This window comes from Coregonus clupeaformis, chromosome 29 (genome assembly GCF_020615455.1).
Source record: "Coregonus clupeaformis isolate EN_2021a chromosome 29, ASM2061545v1, whole genome shotgun sequence".
Classification (NCBI taxonomy): Eukaryota; Metazoa; Chordata; class Actinopteri; order Salmoniformes; family Salmonidae; genus Coregonus; species Coregonus clupeaformis.
This window is the reverse complement of record NC_059220.1, coordinates 59,365,937-59,392,309: the sequence shown is the minus strand read 5'-3', so window position 1 is coordinate 59,392,309 and position 26,373 is coordinate 59,365,937.

Genomic DNA, 26,373 nt, shown 5'->3' with positions numbered 1-26,373 from the left:
AAATGAAGTAACACCCCCATCATTTTTGCAATCAGACCCCCCATCGTTTTTGCAATCATCACAAAATCAAGAGATCACATTTTGTAAGTAAAGGAGTTAATCACATTTGGAGAAAATGTATTTTAAATGTAATACTGCATACGAATATAAAGATATGTTAGATTTTTTTAACCTTTATTTAACCAGGCCTGTTAGTTCAGAAAACAATCTTATTTGCAGTGACAACCTGGCAAAGGCTCTTCAGAGAGTGTTCTATTTATGTTTAGTCTGTCTTGTAAAAAAACTGGTGGTTCATTTACTGCAGTAGTCAATTTTAGGAATAACCGGCATTAATTATAGTTATTAAAATGTGTACTGCATAGTGGCCACATGAGTGATTGTGGCATTCCTGTTAAACATTGTATTTATCTAGCCATCTACAGAGACTGAGACCAGAGTATCTTTCACACTGACAGACAATAGGAGTAATGACCTTTTTCATCACATAGTGTATTTTACAGGGAAAGTGAGTATTACTTTATACTTTGCACAGATAACAAAAAATAAGAAGGATGCAGAGAGAGCTGTCATGAAGCAGGACTAAGAAGAAATGTGCCATGAAATGGAGAAGTTCACACCACATCAGTCAACACAGCGCAGGGGAATATGTGCTTATGGATGGAAAAATTATATTTACTTTTTAAGTGTAACGACCCATAGGCTTCACATGACTCCCATACTTTGAAAAAAAAATGGTGTTTAAATTAATTACCAGTTCAGTGATATCATGAGCACATACATTGCATCTCATTTATGCTCTGCTATGATGTTATGATGTCAGTTTTAATCATTAAATTGCTTAAAACAAGATGCTTTCTGCAATTGCCTATAGGTAAGAATTGCAACCAACAGCTGTATTTAAAAAATAGCTCCACTTGTACAAGTAGTTGCACTGCTACAAATAATTGGGAAGATTCATAAATAAAATCAGATCATATCCAAATATCTACATATTGCTTTTATTATCTTTCTTTGCGACTCCAAAGGAATTCAATATGTACTCGGCATGCCCAATAGCAGGAAAAGAGCATGGTCCACTGTCGCCACACAGCATTACAGTACTATGTTTCACTGCATCTAAATTACACTGCTGCCACTTGCTAATAGAGCTGTAACAAACTGAGGTCGTTTATGAAGCAGCTAATGTGCACAAAGGAAAGCCACTTACTTTAAGGGCTCTGGGAGTCATATGTACACTATTTTCACAATCACATCCCATTATTGTATGTGCTTTCAGCTGACGATTTCTGCTACAGGCCATTTCTATTGGTCTTTTCACTATCCAGTGAAAAATAAATCAGTTCAAATCCATGAAGGGCAAACTGCTTTTTCTATATAAAAAAGCATACCTTTAGTTTAAACCCATACTGAACAGCTGGACAGAAGGCATAAAAAAGGTTACATTCTGCTGAGTGTTGGAGAGGATTGTGATTAGCATTCGGCTTCACTGCATGAAAGAGGAGGTTTGATAGAGGAAGGTGTTGAATGCACCATCAAGGTATGTTTTGTCATCCTCACTGTCATAACACCATGCACTTGATCAGTGCAGGGTCAAATAGGCACACTATGACCCACTTCTGATAGAAAGAGAGGGTGTCCCTCTGCAGACAGTGCATTATAGTAATTGACTCTGTGTCAGTCTATGGACATACAGGGTCACTGGGCACTCTGAACCCATTCACTCCTCCGAAAGGCTCTGACTGAAACTCTGATGACAAGTTTGACCTTTTCTAGCCCAATTCAGAGTCCATAGTTGTGATAGTCTCATTGTGGCTTATTGTGACATGCCTACGCAGCTCTGCAGCTACAGTCCGTGACGGCTGGGCTGCTCAAACACACTAAACCTGTTCCGCGCTGTGGACAGAAAGTCCTGACAAATCACTGCTGCAGCACCACCTTCAGTCTCTTAAGCACCATGGACAGCTCCTAATAATCATACCTGAAACCATTCTGCAATCAAGCAGCTGCAGGTAGTTGAGCTATCTTCCTGGCATGGATATAAGGGTGTCTTGACATATCACACTAATAGCAGAAGTAAAGTGACCGTACAGCATATACTGTGATGCAGCCTCCGCAGACATCAGGGCTTTCATACTTATTGCGCTTAGTGGAGCAGAGCAGAGCAGAGCTATTGTGAAGGAAGTTGTCAAGGACTTGAGTTTGTGTTTATACAGGACGTACCGCCCCCCACCTACCATCAACCAATCATGTCAATGCAGAGTTATACGGAGCCCTCCGCATTGTTACAAAATTTGAGAGGCGCACAGCAATGTGGTATGGAGCTTGATTTGGCCTCTGCATGCCTCCGGAGGCTCCACAATTGATTGTGTCACACCCTCCATACGAAGTCTCTGACCACATTTTCAGATCAAGCATATATTGGCTTTTAGGGAGCCAGCAAGCCAAGCCAAGCAGAGCAGAGTACTTCCCATGCCTAAAGCCACTGCCTAAAGCCTGCCATCTCTTCTGTTTCTCCACAGGTGGTCCTTGGAAAGATCTCTATACAGACTGCCCTGAGCCTCCAGCTTTGCTCCTGCCTGGCCACAGTGGCCAGCTACACTGTAACCATGAATAAGAGGACCCAATGGAACCATGGGAGACTATGGAGGGTTTACTAGTGCAAGGCAACCATTCTCAATCCTTGGTTTTCAAATGTGCAGTCAAGTCAATGTGCAATCAGATACTCCTCCCTCCTTAAAGGTTGTGTCTACACTTGACTGTTCATATAGCTTTTGTATTCTGATCATGGAGTTCTGATCATGGAATTCCGAAACACGTAATGCATATACACCTACATTTAAATGTGTCTACCATGTCCACATTGTGTCTGGATTCTCTTTTCCCACGCTATATTCAAATGCCTGTATGCATTCTGCAAACTGTGGAACAGGCTAAATCTGATAACACAGCCTTCTTGATGGCAGTAGCCAACTATTGTAGCTAACTAGCCAGCTAACCTCTGTAGCCAGTTAGCTAGCAAAGCTAAAGGGATTGCAAACAAGTTAGCATAACTCTAAAAATAGTTTTTCTAAATAAGCTAGCAAACACGAAGCCAGCAAACACATTCCTCACACGCTAGGAACATATTCCCTCCAACATTTAATGAAAAAAAGGTGCCTCTCGCTCCCAAGTTTTCTGGAGACTTGTGGGTGGCGTGCTGATGACGTCACCCACTGTATGCACTTTCGGTAGCCTGATTGTGTCCAGACGGAGGAGAAATCCGCACAGCCAGATCTGAACACAATCTGTCTTTTCAGTGCGATATTCGTATTCTGAAAGCAGAAGTCGCATGTAAGTGCCTTTGACGTGTTGACAGGGAGCATTAGGCCCCTTTCATGTTGTTTTCCATGTAGGGGAAATGTCTTCTTGTCAGTATAATGGATGTGATTAGAGCTCCAATATTTAAATATTAATACAAATAGTCAAAGAGAAGTAAGTACTGCCTCAGAAAATAGAAAATTTGCTGATCATGTCTGATGTTGTTTCATAATATGTAAGTGAAGTTCTGGAGAGTCTGTGATAGAGGGTTGTCCTGGTTGCTTTTTCTCATGTTTATCCTCTTATCATCTTTCCTGGTTCCTTCCTGTGATCTAATGTCTTCACGTCTCTTCTATCTTTCTATCTCACTCCTCCCCACCCGGGGCACAATCTCTCTCTTTAGCTCCACCCTCTCCATCAACAGTATGATGTCTGTCTAGTAATATGTGAGGATGATTCTGTTCCTTGCTCCACATGACATTACCTTAGATGGTATTATGATGAATGGATGTACTGTAACTTTCATTTATCCTTTTCTTCGTCATTATACATGTTTGTAAAGTAGAAAGAATGATGTGTTATTAAAGCAGATCCCTCTTGTTAAGTATTCTTTACGTTAGCACATCTCAGTTATTAATGATGTTGGCTTGGTTTGATGTGGTTGTAATTCCCATCCCACATCACTAGGCTGCAGACATAGGCACGCATGAGCACGCACACACACACATGCAAACACACACATAGTCCTCTCACGTCCCTCATTTTGCTTTGTGTGCTGACTTCCAGGCAGTCGCAGCTGCTGACATCACTATATGCTATGCAGTGTGCTCAGCCTCCTCCTCCCAGCTCCCTGTATTAATACTGTCCTTCAACACAACCTAAACTAAGAAATCCTGGGGGCTTATTCAAATATCTCCCAATTGTGCTGTCTGTGTAGGTAGGACAACATGGAACAAAGACTCAATATCGGCACACACAATCCTGTTCTACTTTTTACGGCTGCTTGTCACTCATGAAATCTACAACAATGTCCCTATATCAACTACACACATTCCAGAGAGAAAGACAGAATAAGTGAGTGCCAAATTAAGGCCCTGCTTTTACTAAACAATCCTGTTCAGCACTTTAGCCTTGATGCTGTCTTTTGTGTTGTGACGCCCCAAATTATGTCTGAACCGTCTCAGTGCGTCTCCTCCCAATGCTGCGCTTCCCCTTTAATTCCCAATTAAATAGCCAGCTTCAGCTGTGTAAAGATGGTGACAGTGGAGCGAGAGAGGAAGTTGGCTGGGGTTTGAGTGTTTGTGGAGAAGCGAAGCAGAATCAATAGTTCTATATTGTGGTAGACGGTTTAGCAACAGGTGTGCTGGACTGTGGTCGACATGGATAGTTGTGATGGTATGGGTGGGGATGGATGGTCTGTGGGGAAAAGGAAAAGGAAAAATAATGGCCTTGCTATAAAGCAGTGGCGCTTCTAGTGTTGAGGGGGCGTGAAGAGGGGGCCAAAGTAGTAAATAACGTGTCGGAGTGGAAAGTTGTAATCGTGTTTGATGCGACCACGGGGTCTCATCTCCACCCTATTCGATTAACCAATGCGGTTAAGAAAGAGAGAGGTGTAGTCACATTAGCCCGGTTAATTTGTAATGGTAGAGTCAGTGCAAAGGAAAGAAAAGATGTGCCAAGTGTGGAGGGGAACATGATTTTGGTGAATGTGGGAACAATGTCATGGCTAACTGCTGTAATTGTGGGGGGGACACAATGCAGCATTTGGTAGATGCCAGGTGCAGAAAGAGGTTAGAGAGCCTCAAAGATATAAAATCACTCATAATGTATCTTATCAGATGCTGCGAGGCAGATTGGTGGAACTACTAGGCAGAATGATGGAGATAATAGGGTTACTCCTGGAATAAGTGGACATACTGTCGGAAATGCTGCTTATGCTAGTCCTGACACGGTTATGAGACCTGTTCAGAAATCTTGCTCTCACTAATGTGTTGTGTCAGAGGACACCTTGATAGTTAATCAGATTGACTTCATAGCCTTCAATGGAACGGTTATAAACCTGACTGCGAATGTGGAAAGAAAAACTGCCAAGTTGAAGATCATTGTGGAAGCAGCAACAGAGTTTTTAGGAGTAACAGATGTTACTGTTGCCATGATTGTTGATATGTTGACTCCTAATAATACTAATGATGGAATGTCTCAGTATGATGATAATTAGATTTATGGTTTTGTCATCCTTCAGTGGAATGCCAAAAGCCTTATTGCTAACGGTCAGGAGTTTAAGAAATATGTAATTGATTTAGAGATCAAACCTGATGTGATATGTGTTCAAGAAACGTGGCTTAGACCATATCTTGATTTTATTATTCCTGGTTATTGTTCAATCAGATCTGATAGATCAACTGGACAGGGTGGTGGTTGTGCTACGTTCATAAGGGAAGGGCTTGTATATCGTAATATACCTGTCCCATCTGAATACGAATGTGTGATGGTGGAAATCCACAGTGCAGGTAGTAATTCTTACAACCCTTGTCAACTATCTGTAGCGATGTTTGATAAAATATCAGGAGAATCGGACTCTAGAGAGATATGGTGAGGCAACTTCAATGCCCATAATAGTTTATGGGGAAGCACACATACAGATGCTAATGGTACTAATGTTGAAGATATGATGGAAACAAGAGCATTAGTACAGTTGAAGTCGGAAGTTTACATACACTTAGGTTGGAGTCATTAAAACTTGTTTTTCAACCACTTCAATTTCTTGTTAACAAACTATAGTTTTGGCAAGTTGGTTAGGACATCTACTTTGTGCAATTAATTTTTCCAACAATTGTTTACAGACAGAAGTGGTCTAGTGATAATTGTTTGTGTTTCTGTTGGGCAGAGGGAGAAGGCGCTCAGAGTTAAACAAATGGGGGAAAGAATTGTGAATTGTTTCGCTCTTAAGAAAAGGGCGCCATTGAGAGGAGTGATTACTGGAGTAGCAGTGAATGTAAAAGTTGACCAACTGAAGGAGATGATTCCCAGTGTGTGTGATGCTCGTCCTTTGGTGCGACGTAAACAGGGTGGCGAGAGTGGGGAAACAGAAGAGTCATTGTCTGTTCTTTTGAGTTTTGAAGTTGAGTCTTTGCCTGAGAAAGTGAGGTTAGGATATATAAGTTATCCAGTGCGAGCATATGTGCCGAATACCATAAATGTTACAGGTGTCAAACTTATGGGCATGTGGCAGCAGTGTGTAGGAGGGAGATTCCAAGGTGTGAGAAGTGTGCAGAAGGGCATGAGACAAAGGAGTGTGAAGCAGTGGGGAAAGTGGTGGTGTGTGCTAATTGTAGGGGTGGCCATGGGGCTGGGGATCAGACATGTCCAGTGCGAGAGAAGCAGGTTGAGGTATCCAGGGTTAGAGTAGAGAAGAAGTTGTCATGTGCGGAGGCAGTAAAGAAAGTAGAGGAAAATGGGTCAAGGGGGAGGCATCCTGAGAGAAATGGTGTGAGTAGTAGAGATGTACCAGTACAGAGGGATAAACCAAAAAGTGATATATGGTTCAGCAAGATTTGATTTTTAGCGTTTATAGCAATGGTTATTAATTGTACTGCAGGGATGGAACGCAAATCGAAGAAAATTTAGGTGGTGGTGGCAGCTGCAGAGAGATATTTGGGTGTGCGAGACTTGACAGCAGAAGAGTTACAGGGAGTGTTAAGTGGTGATGTCCCATCAATTCAGGTTGAGGGCATGAGGTAGGAGTGAGTGGATTTAAACAGTGGAGAAGGGTGGGGTTAATTATTAGTTGTAGTGTTAGATGGTAGGATATTTCTTTGCTTTGGTTTATTTTATTTTTCAAGGAAAGATAAGGGAGTTGAACTCCAGTCTAGTAGGTGGCGGTAATGCAACAAATTGGATGCCAACCGCCGTTAAACCTCATTGAAGAAGAAGAAGACACCTGAAGGAGGAGAGATTACTAGAAACAAAGTCTGTTTACCCTTTTATCTGTGGATTAATTGTCGAAGTAGAGGACCTTGTGTATTTCAGGTAAAATAACAACCCAATGTTTATATCCCAGGACAAATTAGCAAGCTAGTTAAATTGCCATATATGTTTAATGCCTTTCGACCTGTCCCCAAATTAATATAGTTGTTTCAGAGTTCGTTTTGACATTTAAACCGCTCAAACCGGTATGATTAGAATACTTATTTAGAATGTCTAGTTACGATTGACGCAACAGTCAGCGTTTGAGCTGGCCACACTGTTTTTTCACAGAAACATATTGCACAAACTCAGTCTTTACAAAGTTATGTCCTCAATGTGAGCAGTTTATTTTTGGATGCAATGTTCAGACATTCACAGAAGTAGCGACAGCATAACACAATTCTCATCCAAACCGGAACATGTAGGCTACATTAGTTGTAGCTCTAACTGAGGAAAGAGTGACCTAATATTTAGGTAATCCTCGGCTTACAGAAACCACAACATGAATTAGCTCATAGCAATTACTATTTACAATTTATCACATCACGGGTGACCTCTCCAGTGATCGAAATAATTGAGTAAAACATTTTTTTAAAATCGAAAGTATTTCGACGATGGGTAGTTTGTGCGTGCCGCCATGTTTGTTTTTTCGCGTCAACCAAAGATAAGAGGTTACAAGATGAGTTGGGTCAGTTTGCAGTATGCATGTTGAACGGGGTGCGTCGTCTACCATCATTCACTTCAATCATGCACTTCCGGTAGTTTACACGAAAGACGAGTGAATCATCCCTTCACCTTGTTTTATTATAAAATCTTTGGTCTGACAGACGTTTACGTGACAACCAGAATGCATTGTATGACGTCAACAAACATGGCGCCACACATAGCTGGCAATTAGCTTAGCATTAGCTAATCAGTACAAAGTATTTTTGTCTATGCAAGAATCGGAATGCATGATTCGTCACCAGTACTTGAAAATATGGGAATAAAACATACATACGGTGTGCTACAGTAGAAACGACAACACGATTTACAGAAACTATGAATGATAGCACTTACGTTGATAGGAACGCACACATGTCCAAAGTTATTGTTAGCAGTGAAGGCAATGCGGGCGCCAGCTGGAAAATGTGCCAGGGAGGAAAAGGTTTGTGCTTGGGCTCTCGTTGAAGAGAGCAGTTTGTCCTGCTCAGTAATGCCTCAAACGTAAATTGTCCGCAACAGTGAAATGGGCTACTTCTATGTGAATTAATGAGAAGGCAGAACACATCTCAATTCAAACTGTTGTTAGAAAATAATTAATAATTGACAAGTTGAAAAATAGCCTTTAGATAATTATCAGGCAGCGTGCCTTAGTTTGAGGGCAGTGTGGGTTATCTGTGTTCTATTGCGTAACAATCACATTTTAGAACAGTGAGTGCATTCTGTCGCGCATTATAAAAAACTCACGCTGGGGTGACCGTTAGAGATATTTGGAACTCACACATGAAAAGGTTAAATTGTCAGTGGCGAAGTCTTACTGTATGTTCTTCTCGAAGAAGAAAGTTACTGATTTTACAGTTGTTTCTGCATGGACAGCCTATGGGGAGGGTTTCTAAGTTCAAATATTTGGGTCTATGGTTCAATGAGAGATGTACATGGAAAGATAAGGTCTTAAATGTTGAAAGTGTAAGAAGGTGGTGAATCTTATGCACTCGGTCTCTGGTATTGAATGGGGTGCTGACAGACAATCATTGATGGATATTTATAGAGCTCTGATCAGTATGACAATTGATTATTGACAGTGGTGGAAAAGTACCCAATTGTCATACTTGAGTAAAAGTAAAGATACCTTAATAGAAAAGGACTCAAGTAAAAGTGAAAGTCACCCAGTAAAATACTACTTGAGTAAAGTCTAAAAGTATTTGGTTTTAAATATACTTGATTATCAAAAATAAATGTAATTGATAACATGTACTTAAGTATTAAAAGTAAAAGTATAAATCATTTCAAATTCTTTATATTAAGCAAACCACACAGCACCATTTTCTTGTTTTTTATTTATTTTATATTCCAACACTCAGACATAATTTACAAACAAAGCATTTGTGTTTACTGAGTCCTTCAGATCAGGTGGTAGGGATGACCAGGGATGTTTTCTTGATAAGTGCCTGAATTGGACCATTTTCCTGTCCTACTAAGCATTCAAAATGTAACGAGTACTTTTGGGTGTCAGGGAAAATGTATGGAGTAAAAGGTTTAAAAAATATATTTAGGAATGTAGTGAAGTAAAAGTAAAAGTTGTCAAAAATAAAAATAGTAAAGTACAGAAACCAAAAAAACCTACTTAAGTAGTACTTGAAAGTGTTTGTACTTAGTACTTTACACAACTGATTACGGGTGTATAGATTATGACGCAGATGCTAAGCTACAGGACTGTTTTGCTAGCACAGACTGGAACATGTTCCGGGATTCTTCAGATAGCATTGAGGAGTACACCAGATCAGTCACTGGCTTCATCAATAAGTGCATCGATGACATCATCCCCACAGTGACCGTACGTACATACCCCAACCAGAAGCCATGGATTACATCCGCACTGAGCTAAAGGGTAGAGCTGCCGCTTTCAAGGAGCGGGACTCTAACCCGGACGCTTATAAGAAATCCCGCTATGCCCTCCGACGAACCATCAAACAGGCAAAGAGTCAATACAGGACTAAGATTGAATCGTACTACACCGGCTCTGACGCTCGTCGGATGTGGCAGGGCTTGAAAACTATTACAGACTACAAAGGGAAGCACAGCCGCGAGCTTCCCAGTGACACAAGACTTCCAGACGGGCTAAACCACTTCTATGCTCGCTTCGAGGCAAGCAACACTGAAGCATGCATGAGAGCACCAGCTGTTCCGGATGACTATGTGATCACGCTCTCCGTAGCCGATGTGAGCAAGACTTTTAAGCAGGTCAACATTCACAAGGCCGCAGGGCCAGACGGATTACCAGGACGTGTACTCCGAGCATGTGCTGACCAACTGGCAAGTGTCTTCACTGACATTTTCAACATGTCCCTGACTGAGTCTGTAATAACAACATGTTTCAAGTAGACCACCATAGTCCCCGTGCCCAAGGACACTAAGATAACCTGCCTAAATGACTACCGACCCGTAGCACTGACGTCTGTAGCCATGAAATGCTTTGAAAGGCTGGTCATGGCTCACATCAACACCATTATCCCAGAAACCCTAGACCCACTCCAATTTGCATACCGCCCGAACAGATCCACAGAGGATGCAATCTCTATTGCACTCCACACTGCCCTTTCCCACCTGGACAAGAGGAACACCTACGTGAGAATGCTATTCATTGACTACAGCTCAGCATTCAACGCCATAGTGCCCTCAAAGCTCATCACTAAGCTAAGGATCCTGGGACTAAACACCTCCCTCTGCAACTGGATCCTGGACTTCCTGACGGGCCGCCCCCAGGTGGTAAGGGTAGGTAACAACACATCTGCCACACTGATCCTCAACACAGGGGCCCTCAGGAGTGCGTGCTCAGTCCCCTCCTGTACTCCCTGTTCACCCATGACTGCATGGCCAGGCACGACTCCAACACCATCATTAACTTTGCCGACGACACAACAGTGGTAGGCCTGATCACCGACAACGATGAGACAGCCTATAGGGAGGAGGTCAGAGACCTGGCCGTGTGGTGCCAGGATAATAACCTCTCCCTCAACGTGACCAAGACAAAGGAGATGATTGTGGACTACAGGAAAAAAAAGAGGACTGAGCACGCCCCCATTCTCATCGACGGGGCTGTAGTGGAACAGGTTGAGAGCTTCAAGTTCCTTGGTGTCCACATCACCAACGAACTATCATGGTCCAAACACACCAAGACAATCGTGAAGAGGGCACGACAAAGCCTATTCCCCCTCAGGAGACTGAAAAGATTTGGCATGGGTCCTCAGATCCTCAAAAAATTCTACAGCTGCACCATCGAGAGCATCCTGACTGGTTGCATCACCGCCTGGTATGGCAACTGCTTGGCCTACGACCGCAAAGCACTACAGAGGGTAGTGAGTACGGCCCAGTACATCACTGGGGCCAAGCTTCCTGCCATCCAGGACCTCTATACCAGGCGGTGTCAGAGGAAGGCCCTCAAAATTGTCAAAGACTCCAGCCACCCTAGTCATAGACTGTTCTCTCTGCTACCGCACGGCAAGCGGTACCGGAGTGCCAAGTCTAGGTCCAAAAGACTTCTCAACAGCTTCTACCCCCAAGCCATAAGACTCCTGAACAGCTAATCATGGCTACCTGGACTATTTGCACTGCCCCCCCACCCCATCTTTTTACGCTGCTGCTACTCTGTTAGTTATTTATGCATAGTCACTTTAACTCTACCCACATGTACATATTACTTCAACTACCTCAACTAGCCGGTGCCTCCGCACATTGACTCTGCACCGGTACCCCCCTGTATATATAGCCTCCCTACTGTTATTTTATGTTACTTCTGCTATTTTTTTCTCAACACTTTTTTGTTGTTGTTTTATTTTCCTTTATTATAAAAAATAAATGCACTGTTGGTTAAGGGCTGTAAAAAAGCATTTCACTGTAATGTCTGCACCTGTTGTATTCGGCATGTGGCCAATAAAATTTGATTTGATTTGATTTGGAACAGAGGTGAAGAATTGGCTTCCGAGGCTGGACAGAATCCAGTATATAGCTTTAAGGATATGTATTGGTGCATTTAAATCAACATCTGTAAGTGCCTTACTAGTGGAGGCAGGTAAGATGCCTTTGGATATACACCGTAAAAAATTGCCATTAGCTTATTGGGTTAGGGTGAAAGGCTGTGAGGTTGATTATCCCACTGCTACTGTTCTCAATAACTGTTGGGAATGTACTAGTAGACAAGGCAGTGGTTTTGGTTGGACAGTTGGAAAGCTTGCTGATGAGTGTGGTTTGAGGGAGTTGGAGATTGGCCTTTCTGTGGTAATAGGGGATGTTCCTCTGTGGTTAATACCTGAGCCTGTTGTTGATCGAACCTTGGTAGGGAAAACAAAAGAATGGTCAGAAGTTAGTGATATAGGGAAACTGGTTGACAATTACATTGGTAGAAGTTTTTAGTTTTTTTTACAGCTTTTCGCAGATAGATCCAAGGATCCAGATAGTGGGCATACAGGAGCAGACGTTTACATTCCTGAATTGGATGTGCAGATATGTAGAAGACTAACAGATGAACTGTCAGTATATTCATTTGAACTGTTGGCGATAGTAGTTGCCCTCTAGTTGTTGGAGGATGTTCATCCTGTCAGAATTATAGTTTGCTCAGATTCCCTGTCTGTGTTGAATAGTTTATCATCTGGCAAATCTAATAGGAGTGACCTACTATTGGAGGCATTGATGTTATTATGGAGAATCGAGAGACTGGGTGTAATAGTGAGATTCTGCTGGGTCCCAGCCCATTCGGGTGTGGAAGGGAATGAAATTGTAGACCAGATAGCAAAAAGGGCTGTAAAACAAGATATAATGTATATTCATGTTCCACTGGGTAGAGGTGAGGCCAAATGTAAGATCAGAGCCATTTTGATAGATGTGTGGCAGAAGAGATGAGACTTATTTATATTTATATTCCCTGGAAAAAAAGGTAGGTGGACCAAGATTCAAAGGTCAGATTAGGAAGGAAGAGGAGGTGTATGCTCAATTGCGCTTTGATATTATTGACCATAACCTGTTGTTGAGAAAACGTACAGTGGTGTTAAAAAGTGTTTGCCCCCTTCCTGATTTATTTGTTTGCATGTTTGTCACACTTAAATGTTTCAGATCATCAAACAAATTTAAATATTAGTCAAAGATAACACAAGTAAACACAAAATGCAGTTTTGAAATGAAGGTTGTTATTATTAAGGGAAAACAAAATCCAAACCTACATGGCCCTGTATGAAAAGTGTTTGCCCCCCCTGTTATAACACAACTCAACTGTGGTTTATCACACCTGAGTTCAATTCCTCTAGCCACACCCAGGCCTGATTACTGCCACACCTGTTCTCAATCAAGGAAGCACTTAAATAGGACCTGCCTGACAAAGTGAAGTAGACCAAAAGATCCTCAAAAGCTAGACATCATGCCGAGATCCAAAGAAATTCAGGAACAAATGAGAAAGAAAGTAATTGAGATCCATCAGTCTGGAAAATGTTATAAAGACATTTCTAAAGCTTTGGGACTCCAGCGAACCACAGTGAGAGCCATTATCCACAAATGGCGAAAACATGGAACAGTGGTGAACCTTCCCAGGAGAGGCCGGCCGACCAAAATTACCCCAAGAGCGCAGCGACGACTCATCCAAGAGGTCATAAAAGACCCCACAACAACATCCAAAGAGCTGCAGGCCTCACTTGCCTCAGTTAAGGTCAGTGTTCATGACTCCACCATAAGAAAGAGACTGGGAAAAAATGGCCTGCATGGTAGAGTTCCAAGACGAAAACCACTGCTGAGCAAAAATAACATTAAGGCTTGTCTCATTTTTGTTAGAAAATGTCTTGATGATCCCCAAGACCTTTGGGAAAATACTCTGTGGACTGACGAGACAAAAGTTGAACTTTTTGGAAGGTGTGTGTCCCATTACATCTGGCGTAAAAGTAACACCGCATTTCAGAAAAAGAACATCATACCAACAGTAAAATATGGTGGTCGTAGTGTGATGGTCTGGGCCTGTTTTGCTGCTTCAGGACCTGGAAGACTTGCTGTGATAAATGGAACCATGAATTCTGCTATCTACCAAAAAATCCTGAAGGAGAATGTCCGGCCATTTGTTCGTGACCTCAAGCTGAAGCGAACTTGGGTTCTGCAGCAGGACAATGATCCAAAACACACCAGCAAGTCCACCTCTGAATGGCTGAAGAAAAACAAAATGAAGACTTTGGAGTGGCCTAGTCAAAGTCCTGACCTGAATCCTATTGAGATGCTGTGGCATGACATTAAAAAGGCAGTTCATGCTCGAAAACCCTCCAATGTGACTGAATTACAACAATTCTGCAAAGATGAGTGGGCCAAAATTCCTCCACAGCGCTGTAAAATAATAATTGCAAGTTATTGCAAACGCTTGATTGCAGTTGTTGCTGCTAAGGGTGGCCCAACCAGTTATTAGGTTGTAAGGGGCAATCACTTTTTCACACAGGGCCATGTGGGTTTGGATTTTGTTTTCCCTTAATAATAACAACCTTCATTTCAAAACTGCATTTTGTGTTTACTTGTGTTATCTTTGACTAATATTTAAATTTTGTTTGATGATCTGAAACATTTAAGTGTGACAAACATGCAAACAAATAAGAAATCAGGAAGGGGGCAAACACTTTTTCACACCACTGTATGTGTTTTGGCTTTTCTTTAATGCAAGCTTCTCTAATGCCAAACATGTAAAGTGTGGTGTACCACATGGCAGCTCTCTAGGCCCTATACTGTTTTCTATTTTTACCAACAACCTGCCACTGGCATTAAACAAAGCATGTGTGTCCATCTATGCTGATGTTTCAACCATATACACATCAGCAACCACAGCGAATGAAGTCACTGAAACCCTTAACAAGAGTTGCAGTCTGTTTTGGAATGGGTGGCCAGTAATAAACTGGTCCTGAACATCTCTAAAACTAAGAGCATTGTATTTGGTTCAAATAATTTCCTAAGTTCTAGACCTCAGCTGAATCTGTTAATGAATTGTGTGGCTGTGGAACAAGTTGAGGAGACGAAATTACTTGGTGTTACCTTAGATTGTAAACTGTCATTTTCAAAACATATAGATTCAATGGTTGTAAAGATTGGGAGAGGTATGTCCGTAATAAAGATATGCTCTGATTTTTAATACTCCACAAGTCCTGCAGGCTCTAGTTTTATCTTATCTTGATTATTGTTCAGTCATATGGTCAAGTGCTACAAAGAAATATATAGTTAAGCTGCAGCTGGTCCAGAACAGAGGGCTAATATTAATACTATGCATGCCAGTCTCTGTTGGCTAAGATTTGAGGAAAGACTGACTGCGTCACTTCTTGTTTTCATAAGGAACATTAATGTGTTGGAAATTCCAAATAGTTTGCATAGTCAACTTACACACAGCACTGACACACACACTTACCCCACCAGACATGCCACCAGGGGTATTTTCACAGTCCCCAGGAAAGAACAAATTCAAGGAAACGTACAGTATTATACAGAGCCATGAGTGCATGGAACTCCCTTCAATCTTATACAGTGCAAGTGAACGGCAAATCTGGTTTAACCTCTACTGGCTGGGTGTCCTGAAATCGGGACAGTTGTTGCTCAATACGGATAATGTGACTACAATGACGTTGTAAACAAAAGCAAATTTTCACGGACATATACAGTTGAAGTCGGAAGTTTACATACACCTTAGCCAAATACATTTAAATCTCTGTTTTTCACAATTCCTGACATTTAATCCTAGTAAAAATTCCCTGTCTTAGGTCAGTTAGGATCACCGCTTTATTTTAAGAATGTGAAATGTCAGAATAATAGTAGAGAGAATCATTTATTTCAGCATTTATTTATTTCATCACATTCCCAGTGGGTCATACACTCAATTAGTATTTGGTAGCATTACCTTTGAATTGTTTAACTTGGGTCAAACGTTTCGGGTAGCCTTCCACAAGCTTCCCGCAATAAATTGAGTGAATTTTGGCCCAATCCTCCTGACAGAGCTGGTGTAACTGAGTCAGGTTTGAAGGCCTCCTTGCTCGCACACGCTTTTTCAGTTCTGCCCACACATTTTCTATAGGATTGAGGTCAGGGCTTTGTGATGGCCACTTCAATACCTTGACTTTGTTGTCATTAAGCCATTTTGCCACAACTTTGGAAGTATGCTTGGGGTCATTGTCCATTTGGAAGACCCATTTGCGACCAAGCTTTAACATTTACATTTCTGACATACAACCCTTTAACTTCCTGACTGATGTCTTGAGATGTTGCTTCAATATATCCACATAAGTTTCCTTCCTCATGATGCCATCTATTTTGTGAAGTGCATCTATTTTGTGTTGTTCGGGGATTGATTTGCACTTTTCACACCAAATTACGTTCATCTCTAAGAGACAGAACGCGTCTCCTTCCTGAGCGGTATGACGGCTGAGTGGTCCCATGGTGTTTATACTTGCGTACTATTGTTTGTACAGATGAACGTGGCACCTTCGGGCGTTTGGAAATTGCTCCCAAGGATGAACCAGACTTGTGGAGGTCTACAATGTTTTTTCTGAGGTCTTGGCTGATTTATTTTTATTTTCCCATGATGTCAAGCAAAGAGTCACTGAGTTTGAAGGTAGGCCTTGAAATACATCCACAGGTACACCTCCAATTGACTCAAATGATGTCAATTAGCCTATCAGAAGCTGTTTAAAGGCACAGTCAACTTAGTGTATGTTAACTTCTGACCCACTGTAATTGTGATACAGTGAATTATAAGTGAAATAATCTGTCTGTAAACAATTGTTGGAAAAATTACTTGTGTCATGCACAAAGTAGATGTCCTCACGCACCAGGCAAGGGGGACATTAATCAGAGCGGCAACAAAGAGACCAAAGATATCCCTGAAGGAGCTGCAAAGCTCCACAGCAGAGATTTGTCACGGTTTACTAAGCCAGAACCCAGAAGCAGACCAGGACAAGGTAAATTGAAACAAAGGTGAGTGTTTATTTAGTAGATCCACGAGTGAGGCTGAATAATCCAGGGAACAGAGCGGGTGGCGTGGATGGGTTGTTGAGGGTGCAGTGGTAGGTCCAGTAATGGCTCGGGCAGCCGCCGACCATCAGGCAGAGGTTGGGTGAAGGTTCCGGGTGAGTGACTGCAGATAGAACAAAACGGAGGTAAGTATACAGCAAGTCAAAAAGGTGCAAAACAACAAAACTAACGCTAGAAGTTCCAAGGCTGATACACGGACAAACATACTGTTCATGGCTAACGATCCGGCAGGGAATGGATGTTAGGACAGAGCCTAAGAAGGGTGATGATCAGGACCAGGTGTGCAGATTGCTGATGGGATGCAGGTGCGGAAATCAAGAGAGCTCCCGCCTAGCAACGTTGCCCGGCAACCAGGCAGGGAGCGTTCCAGAACCCTCGGGAAACTGGAGATCCCGAGCAGAAAAACTAATACCCAGACAGAAAACCAACTCAGACTGCAGGGATCGTTACAAGATTGGAGTATCTATCCATAGGACCACTTTAAGCTGTACACTCCACAGAGCTGGGCTTTATGGAATAGTGGCCAGAAAAAAGCCATTGCTGAAAGAAAGAAAATAAGCAAACACGTTTGCTGTTCGCCAAAAGGCATGTGGGAGACTCCCCAAACATATGGAAGAAGGTACTCTGGTCAGATGAGACTAAAATTGAGCTTTTTGGCCATCAAGGAAAACGCTATGACTGGCGCAAACCCAACACCTCTCATCACCCCGAGATTACCATCCCCACAGTGAAGCATGGTGGTGGCAGCATCATGCTGTGGGGATGTTTTTCATCGGCAGGGACTGGGAAACTGGTCAGAATTGAAGGAATGATGGATGGCGCTAAATACAGGGAAATTCTTGAGGGAAACCTGTTTCAGTCTTCCAGAGATTTGAGACTGGGATGGAGGTTCACCTTCCAGCAGGACAATGACCCTAAGCATATTGCTGAAGCAACACTCTAGTGGTTTAAGGGGAAACATTTAAATGTCTTGGAATGGCCTAGTCAAAGCCAAGACCTCAATCCAATTGAGAATCTTTGGTATGAATTAAAGATTGCTGTACACCAGCGGAACCCATCCAAATTGAAGTAGCTGGAGCAGTTTTGCCTTGAAGAATGAGCAAAAGTCCCAGTGGCTAGATGTGCCAAGCTTATAGAGACATACCCCAAGAGACTTGCAGCTGTAATTGCTGCAAAAGGTGGCCCTACAAAGTATTGACTTTTGGGGGAGTGAATAGTTATGCACGCTCAAGTTTTCTGTTTTTTTGTCTTATTTCTTGTTGGTTTCACCCAAAAAATTATTTTGCATCTTCAAAGTGGTAGGCATGTTGTGGAAATCAAATGATACAAACCCCCCCCCAAAACATCAATTTTAATTCCAGGTTGTAAGGCAACAAAATAGGAAAAATGCCAAGGGGGGTGATCCATTGTATACAGATTTGGATGAGTGTCACGATCGTTAGAGTGAGTGGACCAAGGCGCAGCGTTGAAGGCAAACATATTTATTTAAAGAGAGTAAACACTCGAACAAAACAACAAACGATACAAACCAAAAGGAACAAGATCCCACAACTATTGTGGGAAATAGCCTCTATAAATATGGCTCCCAATCAGAGACAACCAGCAACAGCTGACACTCATTGCCTCTGATTGGGAACCACTCAGCCAACACAGAAATACAATACATAGAATATACACACCCTGGCTCAACATATAGAGTCCCCAGAGCCAGGGTGTGACAGTACCCCCCCCTAAAGGCGCGGACTGCGACCGCGCCTAAACATCAACAACCCAGGGGAGGGCTGGGTGGTCATTCCTCCTCGGAGGCGGTTCCGGCTCCGGGCTAGACCACCACCCTTCAACCATCCCCCCGTGGCGCCCCTGGTCCAGTCTGGCCCCGCTGACCGGAGCTGGACTGGACATCGTAGAAGCGGATTGCTTGACCAGGCACCGGTGACCCAGGCACGGGTTGTGCCGGACTGACGACGCACACCCCTGGCCTGGTGCATGGAGCAGGGACGAGCCGGACCGGGCTGACGATGCGCACCCCTGGCTTGGTGAGTGGAGCAGCTACGGGCCGGACCGGGCTGACGACGCGCACCCCTGGCTTGGTGCGTGAGCCGAACGGGCCGCACCGGGCTGGCGACGACGCACCCCTGGCTTGTGCGTGGAGCAGGAACGGGCGGACCGGGCTGACGATGCGTACCCCTGGCCTGGTGCGTGGAACAGGAACGGACCGACCGGGCTGACGATGCGCACCCCTGGCTTGTGCGTGGAGCAGCAACGGGCCGTACCGGACTGGACGATACGCACCCCTGGCTTGGTGCGTGGAGCAGGAACGGGCCGGACCGAGGCTGACGACTCGCACCCCTGGCTTGGCGCGAGTGGCAGGAACAGGCCGGGCCGGGCTGGCGAGCCGCGCACCGTAGGCTTGGTGCGAGGAGCAAGAACAGGCCGGGCCGGGCTGGCGACGCGCACCGTAGGCCTGGTGCGAGGAGCAGGAACCGGCCGGGCCGGGCTGACGACTCGCACTGTAGGCTTGGTGCGAGGGGCAGGAACAGGCCGGGCCGGGCTGGCGACGCGCACCGTAGGCTTGGTGCGGGGAGCAGGAACAGGCCGGGCCGGGCTGGCGACGCGCACCGTAGGCTTGGTGCGAGGAGCAGGAACAGGCCGGGCCGGGCTGGCGACGCGCACCGTAGGCTTGGTGCGTGGAGCAGGAACAGGCCGGGCCGGGCTGGCGACGCGCACCGTAGGCTTGGTGCGAAGGGCAGGAACAGGCCGGACCGGGCTGGCGACGCACACCGTAGGCTTGGTGCGAGGAGCAGGAACCGGCCGGGCCGGGCTGACGACTCGCACCGTAGGCTTGGTGCGAGGGGCAGGAACAGGCCGGGCCGGGCTGGCGACGCGCACCGTAGGCTTGGTGCGGGGAGCAGGAACAGGCCGGGCCGGGCTGGCGACGCGCACCGTAGGCTTGGTGCGAGTGGCAGGAACAGGCCGGGCTGGGCTGGCGACGCGCACCGTAGGCTTGGTGCGGGGAGCAGGAACAGGCCGGGCCGGGCTGGCGACGCGCACCGTAGGCTTTGTGCGAGTGGCAGGAACAGGCCGGGCCGGGCTGGCGACGCACACCGTAGGCTTGGTGCGAGTGGCAGGAACAGGCCGGGCCGGGCTGGCGACGCACACCGTAGGCTTGGTGCGAGGAACAGGAACAGGCCGGACCGTACTGGGAACACACACCACTGGCCTTAAACGGGGATCAGGAACGGGCCGGACCGGACTGGCAATACACCTCAGTACCTCTCGCCGTGCCTCTACAACTTCCTTCCCTCCTCTCATCAATGGCTCCCGTAACCCGGTGGCCTTCTCTCCTCGTCTCCCATTTCGCCCTATGGCAGCCTCCTGCTGCCCAGTCACCCATGCCGTGTGCCCCCCCCTAAACATTTTCTGGGGTTGCCTCTCGTCCGTCCGACGACGACACTGTTGACGCCGTTGCTCCTCTCTCGCCAGGGCCTTAATCTTAGCCCATGGCCCCTTGCCCCCGAGCATGTCCTCCCAGGACCACGATTTGCCCACCTGGGCCATCGCCAACCTTTCCAGCTCCTTTCCCGGCGCTTCCTCCCATGTCCAGGCCGCCTGCTCCTGGACACGCTGCTTGGTCCTGGTATGGTGGGATCTTCTGTCACGATCGTTAGAGTGAGTGGACCAAGGCACAGCGTTGAAGGCAAACATATTTATTTAAAGAGAGTAAACACTCGAACAAAACAACAAACGATACGTGCAGTCCTACGGTACAAACCAAAAGGAACAAGATCCCACAACTATTGTGGGAAATAGCCTCTATAAATATGGCTCCCAATCAGAGACAACCAGCAACAGCTGACACTCGTTGCCTCTGATTGGGAACCACTCAGCCAACACAGAAATACAATACATAGAATATACACACCCTGGCTCAACATATAGAGTCCCCAGAGCCAGGGTGTGACAATGAGATTATAGCAGAAATCGACCGGGAAAGTGTCACAGAACCAGTAGATGAGGACTTAGTGAATATAGTTTAGACTCAACAACTGAATATATGTTTTTGAAAGGAGAGGACGCCACTTTAGACTGGTAAGTGAAATACGTTTTTTTCTACTCATGTTAATGATGCAGTTGTTTGAATGGTTGCATATTATTCATTTGAGAGATTATTTTTATTTTTTCTTTGATATGTGCGACTCCGGGATGCTGACCTTCTTGGCAGTGTTGCAAATAAAAAGCCATATCTCAGACTGGCCAATAAAAAGAAAAGATTAAGATGGGCAGTCTGAGATATGGCTTTTTCTTTGCAACTCTGCCTAGAAGGTCAGCATCCCAGCGTCGCCTCTTCACTGTTGACGTTGAGACTGGTGTTTTGCGGGTTCTATTTAATGAAGCTGCCAGTTGAGGACCTGTGAAGTGCCTGTTTCTCAAACTAGACACTCTAATGTATTTGTCCTCTTGCTCAGTTGTGCACCGGGGCCTCCCACTCCTCTTTTTATTCTGGTTAGAGCCAGTTTGCGCTGTTCTGTGAAGGGAGTAGTACACAGCGTTGTACGAGATCTTCAGTTTCATGGCAATTTCTCGCATAGAATAGCCTTCATTTCTCAGAACAAGAATAGACTGACGAGTTTCAGAAGAAAGTTCTTGGTTTCTGACCATTTTGAGCCTGTAATCGAACCCACAATTGCTGATGCTCCAGATACTCAACTAGTCTCAAGAAGGCCAGTTTTATGTCTTCTTTAATCAGCACAACAGTTTTCAGCTGTGCTAACATGATTGCAAAATGGTTTTCTAATAATCAATTAGCCTTTTAAAGTGATAAACTTGGATTAGCAAACACAACGTGCCATTGGAACACAGAACTGATGGTTGCTGATAATGGGCCTATGTAGATATTCCAGTAAAAATCAGCTGTTTTCAGCTACAATAGCCATTTAAAACATTAACAATGTCTACACTGTATTTCTGATCAATTTGATGTTATTTTAATGGACAAAAAAAATGCTTTTCTTTCGAAAATGATCATGTCATGGCTTTAGAAGCTTCTGATAAGCTAATTGACATCATTTGAGTCAATTGGAGGTGTACCTGTGGATGTATTTCAAGGCCTACCTTCAAACTCAGTGACTCTTTGCTTGACATCATGGGAAAATAAAAAGAAATCAGCCAAGACCTCAGAAAAAACATTGTAGACCTCCACAAGTCTGGTTCATTCTTGGGAGCAATTTCCAAATGCCTGAAGGTACCACGTTCATATGTACAAACAATAGTATGCAACTATAAACACCATGGGACCACGCAGCCGTCATACCGCTCAGGAAGGAGATGCGTTCTGTCTCCTAGAGATTAACGTACTTTGGTGCGAAAAGTGCAAATCAATCCCAGAACAACAGCAAAGGACCTTGTAAAGATGCTGGAGGAAACGGGTGCAAAAGTATCTATATCCACAGTAAAACGAGTCTTATATCGACATAACCTGAAAGGCTGCTCAGCAAGGAAGAAGCCACTGCTCCAAAACCGCCATAAAAAAGGCAGACTACAGTTTGCAACTGCACATGGGGACAAAGATCGTACTTTTTGGAGAAATGTCCTCTGGTCTGATGAAACAAAAATAGAACTGTTTGGCCATAACGACCATCGTTATGTTTGGAGGAGAAAGGGGGATGCTTGCAAGCCGAAGAACACCATCCCAACCGTGAAGCACTGGGGTGGTAGCATCATGCTGTGGCGGTGCTTTGCTGCAGGAGGGACTGGTGCACTTCACAAAATAGATGGTATCACGAGGAAGGAAAATTATGTGGATATGTTGAAGCAACATCTCAAGACATCAGTCAGGAAATTAAAGCTTGGTCGCAAATGGGTCTTCCAAATGGACAATGACCCCAAGCATACTTCCAAAGTTGTGGCAAAATGGCTTAAGGACAACAAAGACAGGGTATTGGAGTGGCCATCACAAAGCCCTGACCTCAATCCTATAGAAAATGTGTGGGCAGAACTGAAAAAGCATGTGCGAGCATGGAGGCCTACAAACCTGACTCATTTACACCAGCTCTGTTAGGAGGAATGGGCCAAAATTCACCCAACTTATTGTGGGAAGCTTGTGGAAGGCTACCCGAAACGTTTGACCCAAGTTAAACAATTTAAAGGCAATGCTACCAAATACTAATTGAGGGTATGTAAACTTCTGTCCCACTGGGAATGTGATGAAAGAAATAAAAGCTGAAATAAATCATTCTCTCTACTATTATTCTGACATTTCACATTCTTAAAATAAAGTGGTGATCCTAACTGACCTAAGACAGGGAATTTGTACTAGGATTAAATGTCAGGAATTGTGAAAAACTGAGTTTAAATGTATTTGGCTAAGGTGTATTTAAACTTCCGACTTCAACTGTATATGTTTATAGATATGTGTTGTTTATTTGATGTATTGATGCAGGGCTCATCTGTAAAAGTATTCTTACTGATTTTTCTTTTTTTATTCAGTCCAACCCCTGCTGCTGTCTCTGGATCCACACCTACACCCGCCCGGCTATCTAAAGGTGTGAAGAGGCCAGCCCAGAAGCGGCACACTGTGCTAGAATATGATGTGGAACCACTTCCACCAACATTTCAACCGAAAAGGCAGCCAGAACATGACTGGAAAGTACAGCCAACTTCATCTTCACCCCTCTACTCCTGCCACCAGTGGAGTTCACCTGCCAAAATACATAACTGCTGACATGAATGTGCCTCATGGCCAAAAGAGCACAACAGGGAGGCGTCGTTGTATTTGAATTTGAATTTATTATGGATCCCCATTAGCTGCTGTTTGCATGCATGTGTCTGTGCCTATGTTTGTGTTGCTTCACAGTCCCCGTTGTTCCATAAGGTGTATGAATGAGGGAGCTACGTAACATTTAGTATGAAGTCACCCAGGTGTCTTCACAAGAAATATCCCATCACCTGCACTACTTTTTCTGTTACCCTCTGCTTTACAGTAGAAAGAGACTGCTATGGGACTTGGTATTAGCAGCACAATCTTGTGTAGAGGACTGAGGGTGTTCTAAATACTGTCATTGTAAATAGTGTGTAAATATATATACAGTACCAGTCAAGTTTGGACACACCTACTCATTCAAGGGTTTTTCTTTATTTTTACTATTTTTTACATTGTAGAATAATAGTGAAGACATCAAAACTATGAAATAACACATATGGAATCATGTAGTAACCAGAAAAGTGTTAAACAAATCATATATATATATATATTTTTTCACTTTGTTTGTGGTGTGTTCACTTATGACATTAGATCAGTGTTGGCTGCTAACTTGGCCCTTATCTTAAATAGTTCACTTCTGTGTTGGGAGGCATTGGATCAGCATTCTCGTCGCGTCTCCTGTTAGTACCTTTTATGTAGGGAAGCTAATGATCCATCATGTATGACATTCCTGGGAGTGTGTAAACTTGTATTTGTTATTAGCATAGCATTTTTGTATGTTCTCTATAGTTATGAAAATGTATCAATTTACCAATTCAGCCACTTGGGGGGGGGGTTCTCTTTGGGGTCTGTCTGCTCAGCAAAACAAAAGCGTGGTATCTCTATCAAGGGGGAGAGATGATACCTTCACATGAAATGGCTCAATCCTTGTGCATCATTGTTATTCTGCTGGTTATGGTAGCTAGCTACATAACAGAGGTGTTGGTTGTGCGAAAATGATCATGTCTTCTTGCCTTCCTCTAATGGAGACATGGAGTGATGTGTAGAAGATGAGAAAAGCGAGCTGCTTTTGGTCCTACAGAATATTTTCCGCCTGCACTTAGGAAGCACTCCAGAGCTTCAGGCTGGTGCATTAGGGTTCATAATAATTCAAAGAAAAGTGGATTCCTATAGATGGGTTAGCTGATAATGTCACAAAAACGATGTGCGCGCTTCCATGGGGCAGAAGTCAGCGTGTTGTTGTGATTCCGCATGGCCAGATTGCTAGCAAGAATGACAGGAAACTGCCATGTGGGGAAGTGGCTCGTTTCATTTTGTTCTTGATACTTGTTTTGAGGTGTTTTAACTGAATTCATGTCTAAAATTCACCAGCTAGCTAACCAACAACTGAAATACTGTTTTTGAGAGACAACAAGTGCTCATTGTGCAAATGTATTTATGTTTTCAATAGACACTGGAGCCGAAATATAGCTTACATGTTGTCAACAATCTAAGCCTCATCTGTTTTGCCCCATAGTTCCGCACGCGTCAGTTTTGTTGCTAAACAACCAACCTGTCTATGGCAGCACACTAATTTAACCCAAGCTTTTATTTAAACAAAACGGGGAGATGTAACCACGCTTTGAGTGTATAAAATCCATTCCTCCTCATGTGAGGAGGCACCATGTTGATATGAAAATAAGGTAGACCTTGATAAAGGTTTACAATTTCAAGGAGAAAGAGACCATGCCATTAAAAGTATCTTGAGATTATATTAAATCCATACAGAGGATTAAAAATAAGATGTGGTCAGAATGTTCTGGATTCAAAACTAGAGTTACAGATAAGTAATTACATGTCTTACATAGTCATTTAGAATAAGATATACCATGCATACAAAATATCAACTGTATATACAAAACAACATATTGCATGAAGACTCTTAAAGAGATTCTCCGGCATTCTTTTCAGCCAGTAGTAGCCAAAAACGGTCCCCGAAAAGGTTGTACTACATCACATATGTGCAGATACAGTGAGGGAAAAAAGTATTGATCCCCTGCTGATTTTGTACGTTTGCCCACTGACAAAGACATGATCAGTCTATAATTTTAATGGTCGGTTTATTTGAACAGTGAGAGACAGAATAGCAACAAAAAAATCCAGTAAAACGCATGTCAAAAATGTTATACATTGATTTGCATTTTAATGAGGGAAATAAGTATTTGACCCCTCTGCAAAACATTACTTAGTACTTGGTGGCAAAACCCTTGTTGGCAATCACAGAGGTCAGACGTTTCTTGTAGTTGGCCACCAGGTTTGCACACATCTCAGGAGGGATTTTGTTCCACTCCTCTTTGCAGATCTTCTCCAAGTCATTAAGGTTTCGAGGCTGACGTTTGGCAACTTGAACCTTCAGCTCCCTCCACATATTTTCTATGGGATTAAAGTCTGTAGAATGGCTAGGCCACTCCAGGACCTTAATGTGCTTCTTCTTGAGCCACTCCTTTGTTGCCTTGGCCGTGTGTTTCGGGTCATTGTCATGCTGGAATACCCATCCACGACCCATTTTCAATGCCCTGGCTGAGGGAAGGAGGTTCTCACCCAAGATTTGACGGTACATGGCCCCGTCCATCGTCCCTTTGATGCGGTGAAGTTGTCCTGTCCCCTTAGCAGAAAAACACCCCCAAAGCATACTGTTTCCA